We start from the raw sequence: 13,443 nt of genomic DNA, 5'->3' as shown, positions 1-13,443 counted from the left end.
TCCCACCCCCCTTATATGACAGGACATGTGTAGGACAACATATACTAACCTAAACACATACTAACTAATACTAAACAAATATATATTTTTTTGTATTTTTTTTTCTCTGGAATACACATAAACCCCAACATCAACCCCCACCCACAAACTAACATGTAATAATATAACTCCCCCCACCCCCAGCCCACTTATCTTATCTAAACTAATAGCCTACTCTAACCTATCACTAAACTCCCTAAACCCACAAAAAACAGTATAAGGAAAGAGGAGGGAGGGGATGGAATTAGGGGTGAGGCAAAACTCGACTCAGAGGTTTGCCCTTCTGCTGTTGCGGGCGACCTCTTGCTGGAGACTGTCCATGCGCCTAATGACCCTGAGCATGTCCTGCTGTAGCTGGCGCAATGCGGCCATGTCCATACCACCTGCTTTGGTGGTTTGTGTCCCAGTGGATGTTGCAGGTGCTGGTGCCGTGGTTGGGGGTGGTGGCTTAGATGGTGCAACAGTTGTGCCTTGTGCTGCAGATGTTGAGGGTGCAGCTGGTGTGGCAGAGATACCAGTGTCCACTGTCCCTGCAGTCGGGGTGGTGGCGGCACCTGTTGGCTAAATCCCTCCATGCTCCTGTGGCTCTTTCTTGATGATAGCGTCTTGCCATCATGCAATACCCAGCCTCCACATCGAGGATGTGCCTATACCGCACTGCCCGCCTCTGAAACTCACGAATTTCTTGGGCATTCATGTGGGCAGCTGTTAAAAAGAGACAGGCAAACATTAGTGTCATCATTATGTGATGCATATACAAATGATAATCTAACACTTCCTCACAAATATCACGTGCAGTCAAAATCACAGTACAGATGATAGAATGTCCCTGAGAAATGACATGCCAATGCAGCCTACCAATCAACTATCTAACAGCACAGCAATGCACAACAAGGTGTGTACCAAAGTAACTGATCTGTGCATTTATGTAGTGCAATGTGTCACAATGCAAATGAAGCAAGTACTCAACATGTGCCAGGCCAACTAATCCCTATCATCTGGATCAACTTCAAGGCACACAAGACCTGTGATTTGTACATGGAACTGGCATGATGGAATGCAGTTTCTAATCATAAGGGGTCAGTGTAGTTTGGCCCACAAGCATGCTTCAATTACATGTCTATCATCTACACTGTGACCATCACACATAGCTACATATATTTTCTCCCCCTAACCCTGTGGTCAGGGGGGATGGGCATGCAATACATTTTTTCTAATGTCAAGGACAACCACGAAGCTTTGTCCAGCTGTACATGGATTTAGTCAGTGGAACACAGGGAAGGAGGCCTGCCAACTAGGAGTGAGTCAACCATTGATCAATCACATCTAAATTCATGTTTCCATTTGTCGACAACTGTTGGAAGGTGGGTCATTAGTTGTGTGCCCTGCACATGTAATGAGTCTGCACACGACCGCCACTGGGAACCAAACACCCCATTGTAGCGCTTAACTCTCATAGGGTAGCGTTGCAGAGCAGTCCAAGGCTTACTCAAGGGAGGTGGTGTGGGCTAGTAATCCCCATTCACGAGCAGCCAAGCATGATTCTCAATAAATGATTGTCCAGTCTGTGCTTTTTCTTTTGATAAAGGAAAAGTACATTTATTATTCACACACAATACTCAATAATATGCAACAATCTACAAATACGCACAGTAATGGAATCACTCAGGGAAAACATTGTGTAATCTCTCATGTCTCCTCAAGGGAGAATATAATCCAACAACCCACATGGCAAAACAATCCCCAGTGTCCCCCTTGCGACATTTGAACATTTGACAGAAAGGTGAAATTAATACACCTACATTTGCAATTAAATACTTCCATCTTGCTAAGAGATGGCTGTCAGTGTCATTATTCAAATTAGCATAACCAGAGAACATATAGGACTATAGTCAAGCAATTTAACCATTTGAATTACTTTTAGATTACTTTTGGATTACTCCTAATTAAACATAGAATACCAGTTCAATACATTGGGTAATACCAGCCTACACCTCTAGTAGGCACCATCCCACAAGCTGAAACAAAAGTTCACATAACCTTGGGCTCCAAAAACACGTCGAACCCTTGGGGGATTATCATTCATTTGTCCCACCCTACCTAGGGTGGAGACACAAAACGATGTTGGGGGGAGGCTGAATCTGGTGGTGGCCCCATCTTCCTGGGACCACCACAAGCCTGGTTAGGGGACCATCCCCATTCCAGCCCCGTAAAGCATGCTGGGGCGGCTGCATATCAAATGAGTGGCTCTCCCGCTGCGCCAGGGAGAGCCGCGTTGCTGCCCAAAGCCGATGCTGGTCGTGGGGGGGGGTGCCGGTCCCAGTTTCCTCGTTGGAGGGCGGCCCAGGGAGCCCACCCCTGGCCACCCCCTCCGGCTCACCGCACGGCCAGCACCTCCGTGTTTTGCTGTGGGAGGCGGCCTTCTCTGTGTTGTCTGCACGCTCCAGCGGGCAGACGGGGGAGGCTTGCGGCCGGACGGGCTGCTTGGGGCACTCCCCCCTTCCTCCCTGCAGCTCCGGGGGCCCCAGGATGGGGTCCGGGGTCCCTCCTCTTCTCCGCGGGGAGCGCGATGGCACTTCCCGATGTCTGCATCTTCTTGGGGCCCCGGGATGGGGTCCAGGACCCAACCTGGCAATCTTCATGGGGGCGCGATAGCGCCCCCGACTTGACTTCTGCTGGGGGCCCCAGGATGGGGCCTGGGGCCCCCCGGGCCTGCCTTCACGGGGAGCGCAACGGCGCTCCCCGGCATCTGCTTCGCCGCCGGCTCCGTCACAACCGGCGGCCATCTGGTGGGGGTGCGCGACGGCAGCCCCACTCCTCAGTCTTCACGGGGCCCCGGGATGGGGTCCAGGGCCCCAACCTCGCATCTTTGCCGCAGGGGGGGGCTTTGCTTCGTCGCAGGGGGCCCCGGGATGGGGTCCGGGGTCCCTTCCCACCGCGGCAGGGGGGTGAGTGTGACGGCACCCCCCCATCAACTCATTTCGGGCCAGGCTTCACCGGGCCCGGGATGGGGTCCAGGGCCCCTTCCTTGTCCAGAGGAGGAGTGCGACGGCACTCCCCTCGCTCCTCTTCCTCCGGGGGCAACCCCCGGGCTCTGGCCCACGCGCTTCGTAGCTGCTTTTCCAAAGGTCACCATCCTTTTTCCTGGGATATCTCGGGCCCCAAGGGCCGATTCTCATCATTCTTGTGTCGTTTCAGTCCTGGTGACAAGCCCTTGCCACCAGGAGCACTCTCCTTAGGCCTCCTGGCCTTGAAGGGTCCCAGATCATAGGAAGCCAGCCCCACTGACTCCCTGCGCCAACCTTTCATCTGGGTTCCCTCTTTTCCTTCTGGGCAGTGTGCTCTCCTTGCGCTAGCCCAGTCCTTCCCCCAACTAGTCCTCTGGGGGGTAAGGGGCCCAGCTTGCCTGGCCCTGGCACTCGCCTCGCTGGCCTGGAATCCTTCAGGGGCAGAGTCCCTGCCCCAAGGGTAGTCAGGAGGTTCTTCCTTCCAGTTATCCATGATGCCCGTCTGCAGCCCCAGTGTCCAGCAGTGAAGCACAGCCAAGAGAGAGAGCTCTCCCCTGTGCAAGACCTTTTAAGTGGGGGCGGAAGTGTCCAGCAGGTCTGCACCTCTGGCCTATCCAGATGTGCAGCATCACTTCCTTGCCCCGTCCCCTCTTTCTTGCACATTCTTCTGGAATAGCTCAAAATGGCATCCTCCAGGAGTTAGTTGCCACATGTGCTCTGAAAGTCTCAGCCCCTCCTCACCGACATTCCTTTGCAGGGCCTCTCCAGCCTGCTCCTGGCACGGAATGACAGCTGGCTGATTGATGCAAGGCAATGCTCAAGCAACTGGACAGAGCAGTAATTGGCCCTAATCCTGAGCTGAGTCAGAGAAATATGACATCCGTGGATGACCCATAAGTTGTACAACTATGCTCTTGTAACCTACTGCATCATTCTTTTCTTACAGGTTACAGTGTACTTTGGTGTGACCCTGGTCTCGGTGGACCCCAGAGAACTTGAGTTGCACCCTAGGCCCTCATTTCCCATTGACATTTAATGGAGTATCCCCACAATGCAAATACCTTCAGCACACTGACATTGGCATTGAACTGAGTATCCCTACAGTGAAAAGACAATAAGCACACTGACTCTCCCTCACATGTGTACACCCCTCTAATGAGACCTACTCCAGGTCACCACCCACTCTGCATAGTTCCTCCTGCACCAGGATTACCTAAGCGCAGTTCTTGGGCTGCGCACACCAGGAATCCTCCTCCCACAACCCTCACATGGGTGCACATCCATGCGCACACATGATCACATGTAACCTGCCCGGGCCTCCTGCCCTTGCTGCGCCACAGCAGCCTTTCCTTAGCACAGCGGCACTGGCGGTAAACCCACGCAGTCCATTTTACCATGTGTTTACTGTGCGTGAGTCCCCTCAGAGGAGGCTTCCTCACAGTAAAAAGTAAAAAAACAGGTGGTCAAAAAGCGAAAAATCAAGGCAGACCTGATGATCAGAACCGTCCTCTAACAACAACCATCAACATAAAATCTCACCCACATTGATACAAGCAGACATATGGCCTTGACCTGCATGGACGCCTATAACATACCACTTAAGTTCCACATAAATGGAGTACAAGATGTGGGGCCAGATGCTGGGGGACAGTCACCCATACAGTCCTACATGTTTCTTACATTACAGGAATGCGCAAGTTTGTGTATAAAACTGATTAATCACTGGTTTGTGTGAATTAGGGTATGACTTGCTGACAAAAGTATGACACTAGCCACCTCCAAATCAATTGTGGGCATACATGTGGATACAAATCACCTCGTTCACCTGCCCATGCCTATTGCGCAGCACTAGACTTCCAATGTATGACTCCCTGCCAGTGAATGTCTAACTCTTCCTTGGAACACTATGTCAACCTCCAGTCAAGTCACATATCAGATCACATGCCAGCTCATCATATCTTGCAATGAGTCCAACACACAAGAGTCAACCACACAACAGCTGCAATCACAACACAGGACAAACATTTTCACACTAATGGATATGTCTGGGTCCTCGAATCGAGCCACTTCACCAATGGTGAAGGGGGCTTGTCCACCTGTAAAACATGGAAGGGAGATATATGCTCAATGTCTGATCACTGTACACACGTGGGAACAACAAATCACAGTGTGTGACATTTTATATGATAGAGCTGCACATCAGGCATGTAGACACTCCAACAGACATACCACTGCAAACTTGCATTGACACTGTCACTCCAGTGAGTGATAGACACACATATGCACACATGCATTGGCCCTAACAATCATGTGGTGCCAATCCTGACTACACACTTTTGTGGCTAATCCATTCCAGATGGTACTCCATTTCATCATTTGTTATTATGTGACAAATGCAATGCCACGTTCCTGGTGCACTGCAATACCAGTGACTCAGGTATTGTGGCATGTGCATCAAGGGACAATCAGTAACTGTGTGATGGACATGTGGGTTGATTTGCTTTCAGGAATTATTGTGCTTTCAGTGGTCAATAATAGGTGTGCCAGTGTTGTGTGTAGGTTACATATGCCCCATTGGCAGAGTCTCCTAAGCCGTATATGCCCCCTATGACAACATGATGGCAGGGATCCTGTGTGTGAAATGATGACAATGTTGCTAAACATGGATTGGCCACTTTGCTGTTCCAAAACTGCAAAATAATGTATGCTGACAGTGTCTTAGTTGATCATTGTTGACAGAATGCAAGGGCACAAGTGTAGTCATTGCACCTGAAATGTGTCACTCAGGGCAATGTGTACCTATATCAGGTATTGTGAATCACACATTGCAAGATTCAGCAACTAGAAATTAGCAAGTTGGATGATCAGAGGTAGAACACCTGAAATGACACTGTTTGCAAATGAAAAATGGGGTAGCAAATGAACTACCTCTTAAATCATGATGAGGTAGGTCTCTATTTGAAAACCCCTTGCGAATGGCGGCATTCACAGGAATTCTGGCCTGCTGAGCTCAGCAGACCACCATGTCTGTGACTGCCTTCATATTGAGATGTTGACATTTGTTGAAATGCAGCAATATTTCAGCAGGGATGTACAAAAACTAATTTAACAACCTATTTCATCACTAAAATAGAATTATGGAAGCAGTCAGTGGTCCCTTGCACAACTTCATGCTCAGAAATAGTTTGTGGCCATGCATTCACAAAGAGGAGGGATCCAATGCTGACTCTTTCCCTTTTGAAAATGGGTTGGCACCAATGTGACACAGATGGTAACTGCAATAGCTCAGTCCCGGCAATTGTGCCCAAGAAACAAATGTCGTAGGGGCCTGCGACCAAATGATAGGATTTCAACGCCTAATCCTAAATGACAGTAGAAGACCCTGTTTTGTGATTGTGCAACCTGATAGCATAATGGGCCATTTGGGTTTGTCCATGTGAATGATTATTTGTCCTGATGTAAACACACGAATACAGTGAACATAGGCCCAGATGTATATTTTTTTAGTGCAGCATTTGCATCATTTTTTGATGCAAAAGCGGCACAAATTTGCAAAATATATTTGTATGTTGCAAGTTTGCGCTGCTTTAACGTCAAGAAATTACGCAAATAAGGCACTAAAAAATTAAAATATGGGCCTAAAATAATAGTGAAGGTTATGAAAAGCTTGGTACATATGGCCCTGAATACTGTTCCGACATGGCTCAACGAAACTGTGGACTGCATTGTTACCATGTATTGCCATGTGTAATACATCACATTCCTGGTACACTTACAGTTTGTTCAACTTGCATTCCACATGCCCACAAACATTGCATGCAGCATGTCAGGACATCTGCTACTATCACTCCAGAGCATTGAACTGTACACATTTGTCAATTTGGTACTCATCAACAGGGCTACCAGTCATCACACCCAGTCGGTCCAGCAGGTCCTGCTCTTGGGCCACCAGGTCAACCCAGCGATGCTTCAGCTGGTGCTCATTGCGTGCGATGTTAAAAATCCTCCTCAGGTGGAACAGCACCTTTGCCCACCGCAGTCGTCTTGCCTCCGTGTGATACCCCTGTATCACACGGCCCCCAGCCTCCAACATCATGGGGAGGAAGTGGCACACCAGACACACAAATGCCCCAAACTCCTCCTCACCCATGCGTCCCAGCCGTGCCCTTCCCAACATAATACAAAACACAATTTTTTAAAGTAAATAGTGAAAAATCAGCGAAAGGAGGTAGAAAAAAGTAAACTTATGTAACCCAATTAAAGCCCCAAACTACCCCAACTAATCCTACCCACATACATACCCCCAACAGTACAAATACAAATCTAAAAACAATAAAAGACAGGTACAAACTACAGTTACTAAACACCAAAAGACAAAATATAGACCACACAGGAGACAAAATGACAAAATCCACAGAGAAGCAAACTAACAGACAAACAAACTAGCCACACAGTCTAGAAAAATCAGACTGCAAAGTGAAAGTGAAAGTATACCAACTGTACCATTTCTGTAAACAGGATATCCTATTACATCACTTCCTGTCTAATTTAGACCCTTTTTCTTCTTGCGTGTAATTTTTTGACGCTTACATAGTTTGCGCCAAGTTTTTTGACGCATATGCGTCAAAAACCCACACATTCATGGATCAATACATTTTCAATGGATATCCGCACAGTGGAATTAACGCTAGGAACCCATTGATATCATTTGAGCATGTGTGTCATTTTTTAACGCATTTGCGTCAATATTTCTGACTCAAACTGTGTTTGTGTCATTTTTCATATTTTAATATGCATGCAGCCTATAACTAGACAAAGATAGGATGGTATGACCTGCAGTGTGTGTTCTAGTGTTTGGCCACATGTGGTAGACCATGCTACTGCGGCCCTCATTACTCACATCATTGTGCAGGATTAGCTTTCTTAACTGACACAACAGCAGCGGAAACTTTGGAAATTAAAATGGAAATTTTAAGTTTGCGCAGGTGTCGCGTCAATAGAGGATAGCAAGGCTACGCTACAAAAATATGAATCATGGCCTGTATGTGTTGTGTGTGAAATGACTGTTAAAACTATTCGTATGCTTCTGTTGGAACGGCATGCAATACATATGCGTAATGTTCATGTATGAATGTGTTACAAATGGGTATCACCATCAGATGCCAATCAATGAGGAACTACAGTCATGAGATGTGTTTATAATATGTGTTGACTGTTTTGCTGTGTGTAGTTGCTTGACTTTGGGGACAATATATTTCCCACAACAAACAATACACAGGAAAGATCAAGGATGGCTGATGAGGGCTATGTCGGATATGTTACTCACATGTCATGAATTGTTGGCTACCACTTCATGGTCACTTGCATGTATACTACCCATGAGTTAGGCATTTGAACATGTTTGGTAGGTACAGTGTTCGTGACACAGAGCCTCAAATCCAATCATAACATTGTTATGTACACCACAGTTTGACTAATGTAAATGACCTATGTTCCTCCTGTGGCTGTGGTGGACCAGCAGCCCAGGCTACATGTATTCACATATTTTCAGAGGTTCATTGCACAAAGGTTTCCAGTTCAAGTGTGTGGCCATGTGTACCCTGTGTCAGTACTGGCCTCCATGGTGTAACGGTTACGTGCAGGTCTAGTCAGGAGTCTGTGGAGCCAACCCTTGAGTTCACAGAGTATCTTTCAAAGCAGATTTGACCTAAAGCCAACAATCAGCTAAAATCATACAAGGGGATAGGGCAGCTATGGTACAGCAGAAAATACTGAACAGTGATGACAGAGCAACCTTGTTGTGGACAATATGTTATAGATTAGTAATAGACAAACCTGCAGGTTTCATCACCACATTTGTACACAGGGTAGGGCTCTGAACTTCCCACAGCAACAGGGAACATCAGTGCCTCTGTGCAGATCAATCTCACAGCTAGTCACCATGCAAGCCCCATCGAAAAGTGGCGGCAGAAGTGATTCTGTGTCTGGACCGTCAGGGCACAAACATGTATTGTCCTTACATACACATTACCAGCCCTTGGTTTTTGGGCTGGAGGCACAGTACCAAATCCAGGAATACATCCATAGCATACTGTCACTGTTTGGTGCTAATGAATACATGCAAAACCAGACAAAGGATGGGGGCTGGATTCACCCCCTGGAAAACATGCGCCGGGACAAAAAAAAACAAAAATGTAAACTATTCTATACAGTTGAGGACTGATCATAGACTTGTCAGACACAATACCCCAAGAGGAAACAGAGGGCATGGAAACCAACCGTGAGGCAAATGTAGGCACAGGGAATGGCTCTGGTTGACACAAAGAATGGAACCAGTCTGGCTAACAGGAAGCAGGCTCTGTCAGGAACAAACATGAACAAGGCAGAAAAACAGGGAGCAGCGTCTGACTGGAACAAGCAGGAACAAAACTGTGGAACCAAGGAGCAGTTTCAGGGGTATTTAGCACTGTAACACAATCCAACAAGGGCTCTGGTACACAAATGAACTGTACTCCAATTCACAACAAGGAGCTTCAGGGAATGTCAGCTTCTAAGCAGTTCCAGGCAGCAGCAAGGCCAGGGCAGAGTCAAATGGCTGGGCTGCATGAGAGAGCTCACATGTGTGTGCAGCTTCAGTCTCTCACAAGTCCTGGAGGTGAGAATGCAGTATAAGGGGCCAACTAGACTATTCCCATGGGAAGCAATGGACAGACGATTACAGGTCTTACCAACTACTAGGCAGTGCATTATGGGACCTGAAGTCCATGCAGGCTGATGTAGTTGAATTATGGCATGTCATACTGAAAAGGGAAGCACACAGGAGTCAGAATGGGAGTCTGGTTGAGTGTAGATAACAATTCCCAGGGTGCAGAGAGCCCATTTACAGCACCCCCTAGAGAAGGGAGGGCAGAGACTTAAAACATGGCAGTGGCAGGACTTATTCCCTGGGATGGACTGTGCAGGGCATGTCTTGTGAGTATTGCTTGTATACCTGGGACACTCGTACTATCCATTTTCAGGATTTATACACTTCTTGTCACACATGCTCTTTGCAGAGATAGCTGATGTCACACTTACTGATGTCCAGGGTCTGGTCATATATTCCTGTTACCATTGCTAGCTCACATCCACTGCCTCCTGTATGATGCGCTTATTTACCTTATGATTGATGATGTCATAGTTGGGTGTCATATACTGCAATAGACCATGTTAGCAACATGGATGTCTCTCATAGCTGTGGTCCTCTGAATTTGCCCTTCAAATGTGAAATAGACAAGATGTTTTTCATACAAACTGTGTGTGATGTTTGCTGTACATTCATTCCCATCAAATGTGATGTGGCATCAGAAGTAGTCAAATTTGTCTTTCTGAAATGCTCCCTGAGGTAATACTCTGATTCCTAGAGAACATGTGATGCATAAATAATTACCCAGAGCACAATTGAGTGAGATAGTGAGGTGTTTAAATCCATATCGTAACAAAGTGTTGATAGTGACTATAGTTGAAAAAAGTTTTGTACTATCTGTGGTCTGCGACGCATTTGTGCTGCTGTGTTAGGATGTTCCCCCTTATTTTCTCGGATCCATCTCCTCCTCTTCTTCAGACAGTTCTTGATCAGGTTCATATAGGGGGATGTTCCTCCTAACACAAATGTTGCACAGGATGGCACAAGTCAAAATGATCTTGCAGACCATTTCTGGGGAATATAGGAGGCTGCCTCCAGTGATATCCAGGCACCTGAATCTGGACTTCAGGATGCCAAAAGTACATTCAACTATGGTGCGTGTCCTCTGATGTGCCTCATTATAGGCACGCTCTGCTGCTGTTCTTGGGTTGGCAAATGGGGTCATGATCCATGGCTGGATCCCGTAACCCTGATCAGCTGAAAGAGAAAATAGGGGCAAGTATTTTGTTGTTGCTTGCACCAGGAATGTCATTTTGCATGGCAGTTGATATCTTGTGTTGTCCGTGACTCGTATGTGTTTGTGGTATTATGTGGGATCCTGGGCTTCTTTGAGGTTCTTTCTGCATTGTGTTGTTTGACTTGAAAAACTTGTGTTTGGATAATTGACCTGATATCTCTGGTATATTTTCAAACTTGCAGTTCAGTGTGTATCTCCCATGCGTTATGTAGTGAGCAAGATGTGTTAGTGTGCGTTCACTGGAGGTGACATGATACTTCCACACACACAATAGGTTCCACTGTGGTGGTAACACGGTTGCACTACATGGCCTGGACATCCCATCCAATTACACATATGTCATTGCAGATAAAATGCAACAGTGAGGCACTTTGATTAGGCTGGGTGACAATGCACAACACATCTCCATAATTTGCCAGCACTAGGTTGTTCAGAATTGACAATGCACAATTGTCCCATGTGTGACTACTTCTATGCAAACCTTTTTTGTTCCCTCTGCCAGTTGGCTCATGTGCAACCGTGCACCTACACTACTGAACTTGCTCCAGGTGAGCTGGCTATCTTGGTTGTGGAGGTGGATGTATTTGTGTAGGAAGGTCCATCTCCCTGTACATATGTTATGTAGATGTGGAATCGTCTCTTTCAGTATGTGCAGCAGTGTGCACTTTGCATTAGTGTTACATCAACATGTTTTTATAGCCCAGTCCACTTCCTTATTGCTAGCTGGTAATGTCACCCCAGGAGTTATGTGAAATGTTGGTACTGCCTCAGTAATTCCATGTCACATTCATTTGAGTCAGCGTCTTCATGCTATGTGTCTGCAGCAACACACATTGCACACATCTTAAACAGTACATATTGCTTGGAAGGGTGTGGGATTGACTATGTGGCCTTATGTGATATTAAATGGTTAATCTTCCAAGTTGTACTGCCAGTGCAGGCCATGTCATTGTCACTGTGTGGTATTAAATTGGTCCCTTGTGGCTCTAGAGTGCCATATATTATTGGCAGCCGTCATTTGTCCATAGGTGTGAATCCCATTGAGTCAGGATATCAACCATAACTACCAGTGTCACACCTCAGTGTCTTCCTGGCCACGTGTCAATCTAGAGGTGTATGTCTTGTGTGTCCTACAGGGTTGCCTTGCTGTGTGTATATTACTAGCCATTGCATTATCTTCCATCCTGGAAGGGCCGATTGATGGTGCTATGGCGGAAGATGAAGGAATCACGTACACTCCCAGGATACTTTGCAATGATGTTGGTGAACAATCCCTGGTGATCAACAATGGCCTGCACATTGATGGAGTGGGTGTGCTTTCTGTTGCAGTATAGGTGCTCGTTTGCAGCAGGTGGTACAATCTGGACATGTGTGCAGTCAATGGCACCAAGCACAGACGGGAAGCCATTTATATGGTAAAATCCCTGTTTGGTCTCCTACTGCTTCTGCTATGTGTTGGGGAAGCTGATGTGGCAGGGTGTGAGTCAGATGATGGCATCAAGAACCTTGGGAAGGGAGGTGGAGAATGAGGGCTGTGAGACCCCAGCAACCAGGGCACCCTCAGTTTGAAATGAACCACTTACCAACACGTGCAGGACAGCTAGCAGCTTGGTCTCCGGTGGAATAATGTGGGGTGTCTCCAGGCTGGCTGTTAACTGTGGCTCAATTTGGCGCAGCAGCTGCTGTATGGCTTGCCAGTTGATCTGTACCTCTGGATGATATCCTGTTCCCTGAGGCCCAGGAGGGTTGTCCTGGTCCTGAATAGCCTCTCCTGCCTTCTGCGTTGCCTTTGGGGTCCATGTTGGTGTGGTGGTAGCTGCTGCTGTTGGTCCTGTGCTCTGTGTCGTCTGACATGCTGCATGAGTAGCACCTCCATTTCGTCCTTCTTGAACAATGATGTTACTTGTGTGAGTTTTCCCTAAGTAGTGGTGTGTTTGCCCCATTATAAAGCCTGCCCTGACCCAGGAGTTAAAATTTGACGCAAATCGGGCTTTGCGTCATTTTTCGGGTCCGCTTCCCAGCCGTGCGTCATTTTTGCCCGGATGGATAAATATGGCGCACGGGTGTTTGAGTCCTTTTTTGGACTGGAACGCCTACCTTGCATCTCATTGGCGCAAGGCGATTTCATGCATCCAGAAAATGACGCAAACTCTAAAAGTTTGACGCTAGATGGGTCTAGCGTCAAAATATAAATATGGTGTTAAGTTTGCGCCGGATTAGCGTAAAAATAAATGATGCTAATCCGGCGCAAAGGGAGTATAAATATGGGCCTATGTTTGTCAGTAAATATATTCTGTTGGACAAAGTGTTCATGCCGTTATCGACAACCGCTAAAACCTTTTCTATGTTTTCTCAATCTATTTGCCTTAAGCGCGCAGCAGCTTCGATCTGAGAAAGCTTCCAGATCTCGTTGTTCATAGCATATATGAGTCTTTTAGAGCATAGTTTTCTAGCACCTAGCAAAAAGCCCTGCA

The 13,443-nt window shown here is 47.0% G+C and overlaps 1 long non-coding RNA gene across 1 annotated transcript in view; it reads right to left on the bottom strand.

The window, feature by feature from the left end:
- Positions 1-240: 240 nt before the first annotated feature.
- Positions 241-13,443, bottom strand: part of LOC138296221 (uncharacterized) — a 175,946-nt gene continuing 162,743 nt past the window's right edge. The window contains exon 3 of the long non-coding RNA XR_011203789.1: positions 241-744. This is a non-coding gene — a long non-coding RNA (uncharacterized lncRNA). The remainder of the gene's footprint in view (positions 745-13,443) is intronic.

The sequence above is a fragment of the Pleurodeles waltl genome, chromosome 1_2 (assembly GCF_031143425.1).
Source record: "Pleurodeles waltl isolate 20211129_DDA chromosome 1_2, aPleWal1.hap1.20221129, whole genome shotgun sequence".
Taxonomy (NCBI): Eukaryota; Metazoa; Chordata; class Amphibia; order Caudata; family Salamandridae; genus Pleurodeles; species Pleurodeles waltl.
Note: the sequence above shows the minus strand (reverse complement) of the source record. Positions and strands in the feature narration are given on the sequence as shown.